General features: G+C 41.5%; 1 long non-coding RNA gene across 1 annotated transcript; it reads right to left on the bottom strand.

Moving 5' to 3' along the window:
* Positions 1 to 6,192: 6,192 nt before the first annotated feature.
* Positions 6,193 to 12,194, bottom strand: LOC141743960 (uncharacterized). The gene is made up of 3 exons (XR_012587287.1): positions 12,063 to 12,194; positions 8,814 to 8,978; positions 6,193 to 6,325 (listed from the first exon to the last, which is right to left on the bottom strand). It is a non-coding gene; the product is annotated as an uncharacterized LOC141743960 (long non-coding RNA).
* Positions 12,195 to 14,337: the final 2,143 nt, after the last annotated feature.

Raw genomic sequence — 14,337 nt, 5'->3', positions numbered from 1 at the left:
CACCTTCGAGCTAAGCAGCAGCCTCAGTGGTAAGGTACATATAACTGGAGCAAGCCATTCAAGTCCCTTTTAAAAGCAATATATTAAACATGCACAAATTTTAAAAAGGACAATTATAAAGAAACATCTTTTTAAAAGTGCTTTTTTAGTGAATAAAACAAAATGATTTCTTCATACTCTTGTGCAAAGTGGGTGGCTACAAAGCATGTGCATAGATTTCTGGAGATACAATGTAAAGGGGATGATAATAATAATCCTTTTCTGTCGCCAGAGAGTCTGCACAAAGATTCCATCATCATTTTGCACAGTATGATAAAAAATGCATTAAATCCTCGACATCAATGGAGGTTCAAAGTGAAACAGAATCAAGCAGAATAAGGTACCCATAAAGAAAAGAAATAGCTAAATGATATTAAGGAAGCCAAGATAACTGCAAAATTAACAACACAATAGCTTATAGAGTCTGCTTCTGCTAACAAAAGACAATCTTTACCACCTAGCATCTCCATTCAGTCCTGGAAAGAAAAGGTAATTACATTCTGGAATGAGCAAAATAATAAAAGCATGGTTTTACGATGATAATTTAAAATTTGAAGTTAAGATACTTGAACTCCGACCTCTCCATAAAAAGAGAGACTTACTGTCTCTGCCAACACCACGATGTTGAATGATGCCACAAGCAGTTTGAAGTTGAGAACAGGTCCCCGACTGTGTTTCTTGATTTACTGTCATCCCCACATCAATGCCTCGATAGGTATTCTTGGGGGAGAAGTTTCCAGGCTGCCTTGATGCGGGTAGGGCCCTTTGGGGCATGGTTGCATGCAGCATGGAGCGAGCCATCAGGATACGGTACGTCTGTGCGACGGCACCAAAGGCCAGAAAAGGCATGAAGGGTTTTCCTGGAAAGCGGGATTCTCTCTGGAAAGACTCCCCTATCCCTTGCTGAAAATAAAATTTCGAAGGTTTCTTCACGTGCTGTGCCAGGACATGACTCTCCTCCAGAAGCTGACAGAGCCGGTCACACGTTTCAGTGTGAAATCTCAACACAAACAAACGTGTGCACATTGCACTGACAGCTCTGAAGTCATGAAAAGAAACTGGCCCTGGGGCGGGGGGCAGGCAGGGAAATGCCGGAAACACAACTCTTTTTGACAGGGCAGTCCATTAGCTTGCACAAAGGCCTCCCAGAGGCAGAACTGGGAGCCTCCCATCCAGCAGCTCTGAAACTAAGCAAGAGAAGTCCTTTATTAGCAACGGGTGGAGAGGCAGCCCCAAGAGGTCTCCTCCGTGACAGAAACCCCCCGTTATCGAACCCGTGTCTGACCTAAGCGAAGTCCTCCCACAGACTACAGCTTGCTGTAGTCAATGGGCTTGCTGCATAGTTAGCGCTGACAAGGTTGGTTTTGCTAAGACACCGTCCATCCGTAAGGGACAATAACCACAGGCTTCGAGCACCCACAAGTTGTACGCTACTCAGTCCAAAATGGAGTGGTGGCTTAAGTCTGCTTTTAGCTTAAAATACCCATGAATTTCTAAAACCCCAAACCCAAAGGTCTTGTGCTCAGCTACAGCTTCTCCGTGGGAACCATATTCTGGAGGCTTTTCCCCATGGAAGTCTCCTGCTTTGTATTTGTGGCTGAAGCCAATAGGCCCAGAAATATTTTGGGGGTTGCTTTTTGTTATTTTGCGGTTTACAGATACACATTTATCTTCAAAAGCAAAGGTCAGAAGCTTGTATTAATTAAAAATACTTCAAAAACATCTATCTTGGAGCTCTTCAAAAGCCAGAATAATAAAGAACAGGTGAAAAGAATTGCAGAAAAGGAGGTTAAGGAAGATGCAAACTACTTCATATTTTTTTTTAGACTTTTTTCTATTATCCACATCTCTTACATAGAGGGAAGTTTTAAATCGAGTAAATTAAACCTCTACACCGTTCACCTTTGGACACAGTGCATAGGTAGAAATGGCTCCTGAGGTGACTGTGCTACTGCAGCAGCCCGGCAAAAGCCAATGTAATTTTGTTTAAATTCAAAACATGTTCTGGCAACACACGCCCATCTGCTAACCCTCTGGCAAAGAGTCAGGTCTGCAAAAGTAATATGAAGATGCAACTCCTGGCTTCTAGTATGATTTTTCGCCCCTTCAGATGCCTCCAAGAGCTTTTCAACTGCCTAAAATAATTTCTGTAGCAACCCAAGAAAATAGCTAACGAATGCAAGGGAGGAGAGAGGCAAATTAAAAGAAAGAGGGAAAAAGTCAGTCAAAGGAAGACGGAGGACAGAAACAAGAAAAGCAGCTTCAGGGGGGAGGCTCTGTTGCTCGTTTCGTTGTTGGAATATAGGTGGGGGGATGGATGGGGGAAGGCTCCTGTGGAAAAGGCCTAGGGTAGGAGGAGGATGTTACTGAGTTGGGGGGTTTAAAGATAGTGACACTGATTATTTTATCAGTAAAGCATTCAAGACACACTTAACTATTCCGATGTACCTTCAAATATTTTTGGCAGTTCTGCAGCGTTGGCATCCATCAGGCAAAAAAGGCAAACCCACCATGCGTTCCTAGGGATCGGTTCGTGTGCCAAAAAAAGAGGTTGTCTCCTTCATTTATCCTTGTTTTATGCTTATGTACTCATGTTGCAACATGATGAATTAATCGCATCTTAACAATGCTACAGGTTGACTGCATCAAATTGGATGACTGTAAAATATTTCAGTGCAGTAATTACCATATGTTTCAAAAAGGTTTTTCTGCATATGATATAGCATGTGTATATACGACCATAAGTAAAGAAGAAAAAAGAATATTAATACATGATTTTTAAGGAGAAAAACTTCCATGAGAAGCAGAATAACAGTTCTGATCAATAATGAACAGAAAAAATACAGGACAAAAGTAGAGAGAATCAAAAGTCAGTGTTGGGGAGAGCGGGAAGTGAGGGAGGCAGAGACAGCATAGCGAAGGCCTGAAAAATGCTAACAAACGGATGTTGAAAATGGTACGTTGAACCAGGTGTCTCTACCTGAAGAAGGGAGCAAGGGTTTTGCAGAGTAGATGTAAATATGCCTTAAGGACCTGAGCCAGGATCAGTAAGGCCCTACCAGCCACCACCTATGGCAATGGAAACAGAGATTTCAGTGCCTCAGAGGACGGTTGAAGCGATCAGAGTTTTGAGTTGACACCCTGAATAACATCACCGTGGGAACCGGCAGCAGGAACTGATATGCATACAAGTTCAGCCTTCCCTGGACAGAAATAGGTGTAAAGGTGTCCTTGGTCTTCCCATGAAGGGCCAGGGGCAGCAGAGCAGCTGGGCAGGGAAGGAAACTGAGCTTTCTGGGAGAACAAGGCGTACCATGGAACTTTGGGTTTGCAAGCGGAAAATGCACCCATAAAGAGGAATCTGTCTTTTTTTTCAGTCACTTGGGTTGCACTTGGTGGTGTTGGAGAACAAAAAATGAAGGGGGAATTGCACAGAATCATTTTGATAAAATGAATGTGTGGCAGCAAAGAGGATGGTGGGATTTTAACCTGCAGCTCAAGTCATTTTAAAAATGAAACGCCAAATACAAAACTATGAAGGCAGGAGAGTGTGTTTGTAGGTTTTTTGTTTGTTTTAGAAATTACATTTTTTCCCCAGTTTGGACTACAGATGGGTCTCATGGGATTTGCTTTCAAACATAAGGGAGATATTCAGGCTTTCAGATTTCATTACCACTTTCTTCATTATTGTGCCTCCAGGAGCTATAAATAACACATGGCTAATTTGTGAATATGGCACATTCCAGGGGATGTGTGTATTTTAATCAGGGCACCTTCTGACATTTGGTAATTGGTTTACAGATTTGTTATATAATTTGATGATTATTAAGTTGCTAAGAGGAAAAAAAATCTAAATTCATGTGATCTAAAATCTGCCCTCATTGGACCCTTACAGCAGCTGTCCTCCTTATAGGTCTAACTGAGAACAGATTTTAAGTCAACGAGTACATAAACTGACATCTATTTTCTATTTCTTGTAATTTCAATAATGTAATTAGTCAGTATGTTGTTCATGACAACTTTCTTATAATTAAAAATTTTTATTTGTGTGCATACCACTAAACTGCTTGCTTTTAGGATGCCCGTAAATTTTGTCTGGTAAGAAATGAGTTATTATGTGGGAAAGGTGCATGCTTGTTGCTGGGGTTTTTTTTGACCCGCTTACACGAACAAGCATTGCAAGCGTTCAAATTGAGAGCAGTTGTCTTAGATGCTGCGAAAAGATACTCGGAAAATCTGTGCAAAGTGACCATCCACAAAAGCCACTTTATTTCTGGACGGAATGTAAGTTATTTAAGCGTTACATGTATAACAAATTTCTTTTTATGGTTTGATCCTTTGAATGGAGTGCTAAAATGAGTTTTACTCAGTCCTGGCCAGGAGGCAGCAGTACGGTCAGGTGTCTGCATAAGCTTGCTTTGCTTTGTACTCAAGGACATGGATTTAGGGAGGAAAAGACTCATTTTGCATCCTGTCTGAGCGTTTCCCATAGCTGTACCTCATGCAGAAAAGAAGTCATCTTGAGGGGAGAGGACGAGCTGTAACCATGGCAGCTGCATGTTGGACCTTTCCCAGCAAGGGCTTGCGGCCACAAACCAGCAGGGCAGAGCCAGCACCTGAAATTTGTGTGCTTCGTCTGCCAGTGCCTGTCATCCCACCTGGCTGTCACTTACATCTCAATACAGACATCTCACGGAATTATAGCCACTTGGGGGGATATCAACAGTAATTTTCTTTATATCTACGTACTGGCATTCGTATTTATGCATTAACATCATATGCTGCTGGCATATCTGTATTTGTTCTCTGAGAGCATTTGCAAGTAGACATTCAGTTATTACCTTTCCTTTCGTCAGCATTCAAAATCAGGTTTATTTTCAAAAACAGTTCTGAGGATGTCTTTTGCGTAATCCTGCTTTCCTGCAGCTGGGGCATGCAGTCCTGGAAACTGGTTGGGTAGTGATTGGGCTGGGTAGTAGAATGGGCTCCATATGAGAACGCCCTGCCTGAAAGAATAGAGATCCGATGTGGATTAATACGGAACACTGTCTCCCATTCTTTGTACTATCAAAATCAAAAGTACAGACATTCACAGTGCAGTACAGAAAATTTATCACATTTCAGATTTTAGTTATCCAAGTACTCATTTTCTCTTTTGCACAAAACAAAACATACCTGTCTGGACTTCCACAGCTATCTTACTTCTCTGGCTATACTCATTGCCACATAATGTTTAGAGTAGCCGGTAGTTAACTAATATTTCAGCTATAGATTACTGTATTGTGGTTGCTCATTTACATTAGTAGCTCACTGGATAAGGGCAATATGTGCAAAACAGCGGGTTCAGATGTGAACATCTGCTAGTTAGCAGCTAGAAGCAGGCAAGCAGTTCACAGCAAGAAGTTCATGCCATTAATTTACTTTTTTTTTATCATTCATAAAAAACCCACCCACACACTATGATTTTTAATACGCTTTTTGCTAATCTAAATTGTTTTAGAACTATTTCTTGTTAGCCCATGAACAGCCTGGAACTGGAATTCTGAGTACTTCTATGCTTACATTGTATTTTTCAAGTTATGCTGCACTTAACCAGGGCAGTATCAGCTTTTTGAGACTGATGCTGAGTAAAACAAAAGTATCATAAAAATCCACTAATGCCCCTGTCATTTCTTCCCAGTTCTACTGTTGTTTTGTTGCAGCAAGTATCCCATCAGCAACAGCCGCATCACAGCATATGAAGATGCCATTTGTCTGCCCAGCCAAATGTCCCTGCATACGCTTCTACCAGCTGTTCACAAGTGGCACGAGCTGCCCCATCTTCTCATGTGGAGCTGCCCCATCATCGCATGTGGAGCTGCTGGGAAGCCTTGCTGTGCCCTGAGCCAGCACTGCTGACGGCCAGGGATGGAAGGCTATGAAAGGCTGCAGATGGGGCTCTTGCTGTCCCATTAGCTGATGATCGCAGCCACCTGTGGCATGTTTGGACATTAAAAAATGCGACGCACCTGTGATAGACGTTAGCATCTGTCACTGCAGCATGAATTGAGGCAGCCTGGGCTGTACAAGGCTGGCTCAGACAAGGCAAGCTACCCAAAGTCTTGTCTTTCCTTTCCAGATCTTCACCTCTGCTGGCATGTTGAAAACCTGCAGAGGCTCCAGGTGCTGTGGAGTCTGTATTTGCCTTCTGCAACTTGCTGCTGACATTTTATGATGCTTTACATCAGAGTTTCCCTCTGCCGCTGAGCCAGAAGGAGTGACAGGGGTGCTGAAATACTCGTGTTTGCTGCAGGGACAAGGACACACAAGGGGCACGCTTAGAAACCAGAAAGAGTCTCCCCGCAGTAAGGTGAGTGACTGCGCTGGTCCCAAGCAGTGCTGCCCAAGAAATGCCATGATCGCTCTCGTGTTGCTAGATGCAGATCCTTGACTGTGGCTAGAGCCTGCAGCTTGGGAACAAACGAGAAAGGGACATTTCTGCAGGGTGCGATGGGGTAATAGCTCCAGCTCTCCTGCTGAGCCGGGCACCTGGCTCCGTGTCAGCTTCTCCTGTCAAATACTGGAGAAAGCATTAACTCGGTTTCCCAGTGGAAATCACTGCCCAGCGCTTCCCCAGGCCCTACTCCTTTGGACTCAAGTGTGGTATAGTCCGGCCACCAGCCCTTGGTAGTGTTTTCTGTCAGGGCTCTTTTTCTTTTTTTTTATTATTTTTTTTTATTATCATTTCACACGTGTCTGTGCATCACAAGGCTGCTTGGTTCCTATTCACAATGTTGTAGGGTTTTTTTTTCAATAAGTCCAAAGAAATGTCATGGATAAATCAGTCTGAGTTTTTTTCTTGAGAATAAGGCAGCATTTACTTGTCAAAGCCAATATTGATGATGTTGCTTTGCAAATAGGTTTTGTCAATTTCTGGGATCTTTGAGGCCGTCCAGGCAATCAGTGATGGGTTATATTGTGCTGCCTTCAGCTATGCAGTAATATAACTAGAAATACTGCAATTTTTTAGTGTACATAGCCATAAAATAGACTTTCCCATAAAGCAGATTAAGGAACATCTTTGATGCTTTCATTCAAAGAAATACCTCTTTCCATAAGGTGAGCGTTAACAAGACAGTAGTGTCACATTTTCATGACAAGGTTGCTAACTGAACAGATCATTAGAGAGAAAAGGATCAAAGCCGTTTCCACATGTTACATTTCAGGTAGACGTTGAGTGTGTCACTGACAAAAAAGCTAAAGTAGCATGAGGGGAAGCTCGCTCCTCCTGCCTTTCTCTCCTTTGCAATTTCCTTTCAGTGAGTCACAAACTTCTTGAATTTTAAGAGAGTTGTGTTGCAATCCACCTGCAAGGGTTGATATAACTCTGATAAGAGACACAGACATCAGAAAAGACGCTGGCTCTCCTTTGTTACTAGTGGGCAAGACCCAAATACCACATTAAAGAATTTAGTGTTTAATTTTTACTGGCCTTCCAGGTCTTCTTGGTCTGGAATTGCCTTCTTTTTTAGTAAGGAAGAGTTAGTCATCTAACAAAAAAACCCTGAATATATTCACTAAGCACAGAAAAAATGTTTCTAGCCAGTGCAGTAAAACAAAGTTTCTGAAATTATTCTGCAAAATGTTTTTAATAACACTGTAGTCCCGAGCACAAAACTAACATCAATTTAAGTGGAAAAATAAGCTAATTTAGTGCGTAAGCCTACAGCTTTTCTCTCCCCTGTATCTACTGGTAGGACATTCAGTGCTTTCTTCCAGGGATACAGAATATATAACCTACATCCCAATGGCACAGGGAGCTGTTAGATCCTGATCGCAGGGTATTCTGCAGGCAAGAAAGGACCTTATATTACTTTATAAAGTCTGTTGAATTTGTTGGATCATCATTAATCATCTTTAAGTGCGGATCAGCTCCTTGTATATCTCAAAGATAGAAGGTGAGCCAGAGCTGCACTGAAGTTAAACGTTATACAATAGGATTGGAAGACGTGTACCCAAAGCGCTTCTCAAACTTTCTACAGATACTCCAACGCATTTGAAGCGTTTGACAGAAAAGAATAGGCAAGGGCAACAATGATTGATCCATGTTTTTAAGAAAAAAATTGAAGCCATATTTCCACCAGGGGGTTCAGACGGACATTGATATATTTATCGCGAAAGAGCCCATGAGCGCCAGCCTTTGCATCACTAAAAACGTAGCCTGCTGCAAGAATTTAAAGCCGTAATGTAAGATTCATAGCCACTCTCTTTATTTATTGGAAAAATCTCTTGCAGCTGAGTAAAGACATAAATACAAAATTAAATCACAAAAACAACTTTGAACTAATGCTAAGGATACTCCTTAAACTTAGGGCGCCCAGGCAACATAAAACTAATGTTGAAAAACAATTGAGATGAACAGTTTTTATTTACTCACCCATTATGCCAAACATCACTATAGAGCTAATATGTAAAATCACCGATTATTTAAGACTATTTGCTCCGTAAGCATAACAGGAGGACTCAAGGACAGCACGTTAGACAAAGATAAGTCCATGAATTTCTGTCATTATGTTTTGTAGCTTTCATGTTGCTGTAAAATTATTTTTGTAGTTTATTTTACTAGTGCATCATGCGAGAGAACTTTATACGCTCTTGAAAAATAGCTTCATAAAAAACAAATCTGTCACATGAGTTCTTTGAGTGCATAGATATGGGTATGAACGCCTATATTAGGTTAATGTTATTTGTCCTCTTAGGTTACTGCAGATATTTTAAGTGTCTGGGATACTTACAATATTTCCGTGATGTGTTATGCATTGATGTGGGACTTTCTGCTTTCTCCGTCTTCCCACTTTTTCTGCTAGGACAGCTCGTAGTGATGTGAAGTGTGAAACTAGGGAATGAAAATTTCTTTTGGATGTAATCTGAATTTTCCTGGAGCATGCTATTCCCTGTAGCTGGAGAGAGAACAGTATAAAATAGGTGACAGATGGGCAGTTTTGTTAGGGGGAAAAAAAAAAAGAGGAGTCATGGAGAGACATGGCTGTGTGGCCAAGAACCCACTTTGTGGCTTTGAGATGAATCACAGAATCATAGAATAGTTTGGGCTGGAAGGAACCATTAAAGGTCATCTAGTCCAACTCCCCTCTACCCTCTTTTAGTTTAAAACCGTTACCCTTTGTCCTACTGCTACAGGCCCTACTAAACAGTCTGTCCCCATCTTTCTTAGGAGCCCCCTTTAAGTACTGAAAGGCCACAAGGTCTCCCCAGAGCCTTCTCTTCTCCAGACTGAACACCCCTAACTCTCAGCCTGTCCTCACAGCAGGGCTGCTCCAGCCTTCTGAGCATCTTCCTGGCCTCCTCTGGACCTGCTCCAACAGGTCCATGTCCTTTTGATGCTGGGGGACCCAGAGCTGGACACAGCCCTGCAGAGGGGTCTCACGAGAGCGTAGCAGAGGGGCAGAATCACGTCCCTCAATCTTCTGGCTAGGAGACAGAGATATGGCCATGTGTCAGTAGGAGGAAAATGTGAGAGCGAGCGACAGGGCAAGACCAACCATGGCTGGCACGGGAGAGGCTCCTGCGGCCGCTCTCCCAGTCACAGGCTGCGGAGTGGGAGAGCAGAGCAGCTTTCTCCTCTAGTGGCCAGGAGAAAGGGGACAAAAGAAAAAGCATCCCCAAGCACAGCTGGCGTTTGTGTGTTATTTTGGATAATGACCATCCACGGTTTCTACGCAGGGACTTTTCATCTCTAAATCTTATAACTCTTTATCTCAATTTTGCAGGATGCAAAACTGATTAATTACACTAGCAGCATTAGTATAATTACTGCAGATTATTCTCTGAGCTCTCTCTTCTTCAATCATCCTACTTCTGAACCTGTTAATTGGAACTAAATCCCTATTTATCAAATAGTGTAGGTTTTGGCATCTGAAGACAGTGGATTTTTGCTTAAGTCTTTCCACCTTGAACTCAGGTATTGTTATAAAAGCTTTGGGAATATTTCTGTGGGATTTATACTGCTTATAACTAGATTAGGATTTGGCTTTTTTTTTGTTTTATATCATTTGAGCTCTTTGAGATCTGAACATTCTGGAAGGGGAACAGAGGGAAGCAGCGGCACTACCCATGCTCAGATCGCACTGGTTCAATGTGTAGGGAGGATGAAGTGACTGGCTTAGTCTATCCAAGATGCATAACGGTTATCACACAAGATGAAGAGGAACTGTTTAATTTAAAGATTACATGGACAAGGGAAAGGCCTTTGCTCTCATCTTCTCGACTTCACGTCAAGACCTTCAGACCACCAGTATTTACTTCTTCAGGAGAAAATTGATGGAAATTATCAAAATGAGGACTCTGGTCTGTTTTCTGTGCCTGCAGAACCAGCACAGGAGATGCCTTGGTTTTCTTTTTCCTCTCCCCAGTAAGTTAATTCAGGGAGCTGTGAAGCCCGAAGATGTACAGTTTGCCCCGTGCCCCAGCCCCGGCTTCATTAACAGCTTTCTTTTGGGGCTTTTTTTTTGCACATGCCACCCCCACCCCAAAGTGCTGTAAAAATACTAATAATGATGAATAGTATTTTCTCTTTTCAGTTTCCCCTATCCGAAAAATCCTTCTCTGGCATACATACCATATAAATGCCTACTGAGCTTTCTGACTTACCGTTGATCGCTTTAATTAAGGGTATTACTCATTTGCTTCTAACTGTTGCGTAATATTTGTATTAACAATCTTTTTTATTTCGAGTTGCTATAACAATTCAAGGGTACAAGAGAGAGATGCTCAGGCATATTATATTGACCTAACAGCCAGCTGGGCGCAGCTCAGACAGGAACAGTCCTGGTGAGAAGAAGGGAGCAATGGACCAAACCTGGGAGTCTCTGGTGCGCAAACAGGAGAAGACCAAACCAGGGATCTGCTCCCAGGGCACTGGAAACTGGGAAACCAGTAAAATGCTGCTTCCTGTTCTTTGTTGGGTTTGGGTGGGTTTTTTGTTGTTGTTGTTGGGGTTTTTATATCAAATTTCAGTATCAAAATTTACCAACGTTTTAGTATTTTTTTCTCTTAGTGGTGCTGCCATCTTCGCTGCTTGATAGTAGCAGGCTGATAGCAACAGGGAGTTTTCTTTCAGTTTCCCCCCTCAGTCTCATCATCATTCTCTAATGACTGGGAAAGTCAATGGAATTCTCTGTAATTCACGAGCTCCAGGCATTTTGCCCGTTAGGATCTTTTTTATTCATCATTTTGGTAGCCACAGCAACTCTTCTCAAAGTGAAAAGGAACATAAGGGGAAAAAGTCACATCCTGATCCTATCCTGACCCCCTGCTTTGGCAAGTGACTTGCTACAGATCTTCTTTAATGGTTCATCATACTTAATTGGAACAGGAAACATTTGGGGCTGTGCCAAAACCATTTCTGTAGCTGTAACCTGCAGTGTCTCCACAAACTTCTGCACACACCTTATACTCAGACCTGTATATAAAGGGATGATCAGTCCCTTTACAGTCAGTTCTTCGGCAGTATCCCCATTTTGGTGTATTTCCCCATATGCAGTCCTCTGAATCACCCACTGGCCCCATCTCGTATCGCTGTGCGATCTCAAATGTATGCACACTTTGTTTAAACTTGATGGTTAAGTTATTCTCATGATTCTGTCACTAAAGATATGCTTAATCTTTCCTCTCTATGAAAAAAGAATATCATTTTTATATGGTGACTCATCCCCTGGATTTAGCATTACTATATGCTGTTGATTGCTTATTTAAATTGCATTAATATAAAATGCTGAAGTTTGGTTTCAGTGACATTATTGAGTGGGGGGGTGGTGCATTGATTGTAATATATGATGTTTAACTGAACTCACTGAAGATTTAGCATGTATTAATTTTTATTAGAGGAGAAATACTTGCCTGGCGAACAAGTTTATAGTGAGAAGGAAAAATTAATCTCCAGACTTACAGGATATTTATTAAAGGGAAAAATTACGCAGCTTTTCCCATCTCAAGTACTGTTTGACCATTTACCCTCAAGCACTTACTTGAGCTCCACTTGCCATCAACCTAAGTTCTCTGCTTCACTCCTTCCTCCTTTAAGTAGGCAAAGGAAACACATGGTCCTCTTTCAGATTCGTCTCTGTTCTTCTTCAGGTATAGTTTCTCTTTTTCAGAGAAACTTCATCTGTGGTTTCCTGTTTCTATCATTTGGAGATTTTTTTTTGTGGAAGAACAAAGTCCATTTCTTTCAAGTGCTCATTTTCCAGTCATGATCTTGTGCTCTTTTCTTTCTAATTTTCCATGAGTCCAAAAATTAATTCTTTTTTGGTGTCACCGCAAAGAAAAAAACCAAGCAGCTTCTGCTGAGGTTACCCTGTAAGTCCCATTCCCATTGTAATCCTGATTATGAAGTTTGAGTTCTGTTTTCAGGCTAACAATCTCTCACCAGGTAACTGCAAAGAAAACAGAAAACAATGAGATGGGAGAAGAAACAGGAGATGGTACAAATGTATTTTTTTCTCCTGACCTTCCAAATCTAAAATGCTCCTGTATTTTAAAGTACAAGGCGTGAGCTGGGGGAGGGACCTAAAATGACACCATACATTCTACTAGCCTTTTATGGAATTTTTCTAATATTTCTAACCTTTCTGATGGCAGTAAACTTAGGTTTATGCTGTTGCTGGGCTTTTTTATTAAGTCTTACATAAAACCATACTATCTTTTTGAGTTCCATTTGTTCTTACTGCAAATGCCATCTCATGCTTGCCTGCTTAACTAATTCCCACAGTAGCTGGCTTGTGAATCGTAGGCCATACCCTCCCAGCTTCTGTGTAGAGTCTATAAAACACCTCCATCCACACACGTGGATTAAAACGCTGGAGAAAGTCAGACTTTTGTTAAAAACACAAATGTATAATTTGTGGTAGGATAATTTAGTTTTTCCACAGTTGCTGGTACCTTCTAGTTTAAGATTTTAAAGGGCTTTTGGCTGCAGCAGTGGAGAACGCTTGGCAGGATCTGGTTCATAGACTGCAGCTTACTGACAACTGGGCAGGTATTTGTTATTGTCGTATGTAAAATGAGACCCGACATTGAGAAAATACAGAAATAAGAGTATTTTTTCACCTTACCCTGGATTAGTATTCACATTGTGGCGACATACAGTCCATTTCATACTTTAAAGCAGAACTCGTGACACTGAACCCTGTTAAGCTCCCGTATTACCTCTACTGACATAGAGCTGGCCCGGCTCCTAACGTCTTATCTTGCTTTAGGCATCTGAGCAACCGAAGAACTCTGTACAAGTAGCAAATTATCCAGTGCTGGATCCTTTGCTTAAATTGCGCATGTATTGAACTGTCTTCACGACTGTCTAGGTGTGCATTCAGCCTGTCTCTTCACTGAATCTGAACAGCAGGGCACAGAGGTAGGTAGGCACTATTGTTACCCCCCCACTGATCTCCACTGGGCGGCGGCACATAAGTGGGAACAAATTAAAAGGGAAACAGGGTGTTTTTCAGTATTAGTTGTAAAGTGGAAGCACAGGTGGAACAAAGACAGTGCTATTAATCTATCAGCCTAGGACGAAGGCAGAAATAAGAAAACTATTGATTATTTTTTTTTAACATTGTTAGAATCAGTAATGCATCACTTCCTTATGAGAAATGACCCATCCTCCTCCCTTCCAATCCTGTCACTTTTGTAATGAGTTTGTATTAGATAACCTATTTTCTGTAAATCAGATCTGCGATATTGTAGCCCAGACTTCTCAACAGACATCAAACCATCTCCTCGGTAAGAATCTTGTTAAATTATTTATTTCTACTCGAACAAAGCACTTCACAGGTGAGAAAGAACTGTAAGGGAAGTGATATTTAAAATAGAATTAGGAATATAAAAAGGTTATTTGCAGTCCTTGGTTAAGTCTTCTTCTTTGTTATACAAACCATTCATCTTAAATCTATGCTTAAATCTTTCTCATTTGGGACTTAATGCCAAAGTCCATTGGGTGAGGTAGTAAAAGACTCATAACCAACTGCTAGGGCAGATCAGCAACCTTGAGAGAATATGAAGCAAGCAAGAAAACTTCAGATTCTGGAAGTCTTGAGTTAATTAATTATGGGAAAGAATGTGATGCTTTGGTTTGTGCCATACCAGTGCACACTGGACTTCAAGTGCAGTGCAGTATCAATTATTTAAAAACTTGTCACAAGGCAGAAGGTTCAGTAATTTCATCCTGAAACATTCCAAAGTTCTTACACTAATTCACCAAAGTTTGCACGTTTGTACTTTACCCCCTGCAGTCTCTGCTTCACAGTC

The sequence above is a fragment of the Larus michahellis genome, chromosome 5, assembly GCF_964199755.1.
Source record: "Larus michahellis chromosome 5, bLarMic1.1, whole genome shotgun sequence".
NCBI classification, from domain to species: domain Eukaryota; kingdom Metazoa; phylum Chordata; class Aves; order Charadriiformes; family Laridae; genus Larus; species Larus michahellis.
This window is presented reverse-complemented; position numbering and strand designations above follow the sequence as displayed.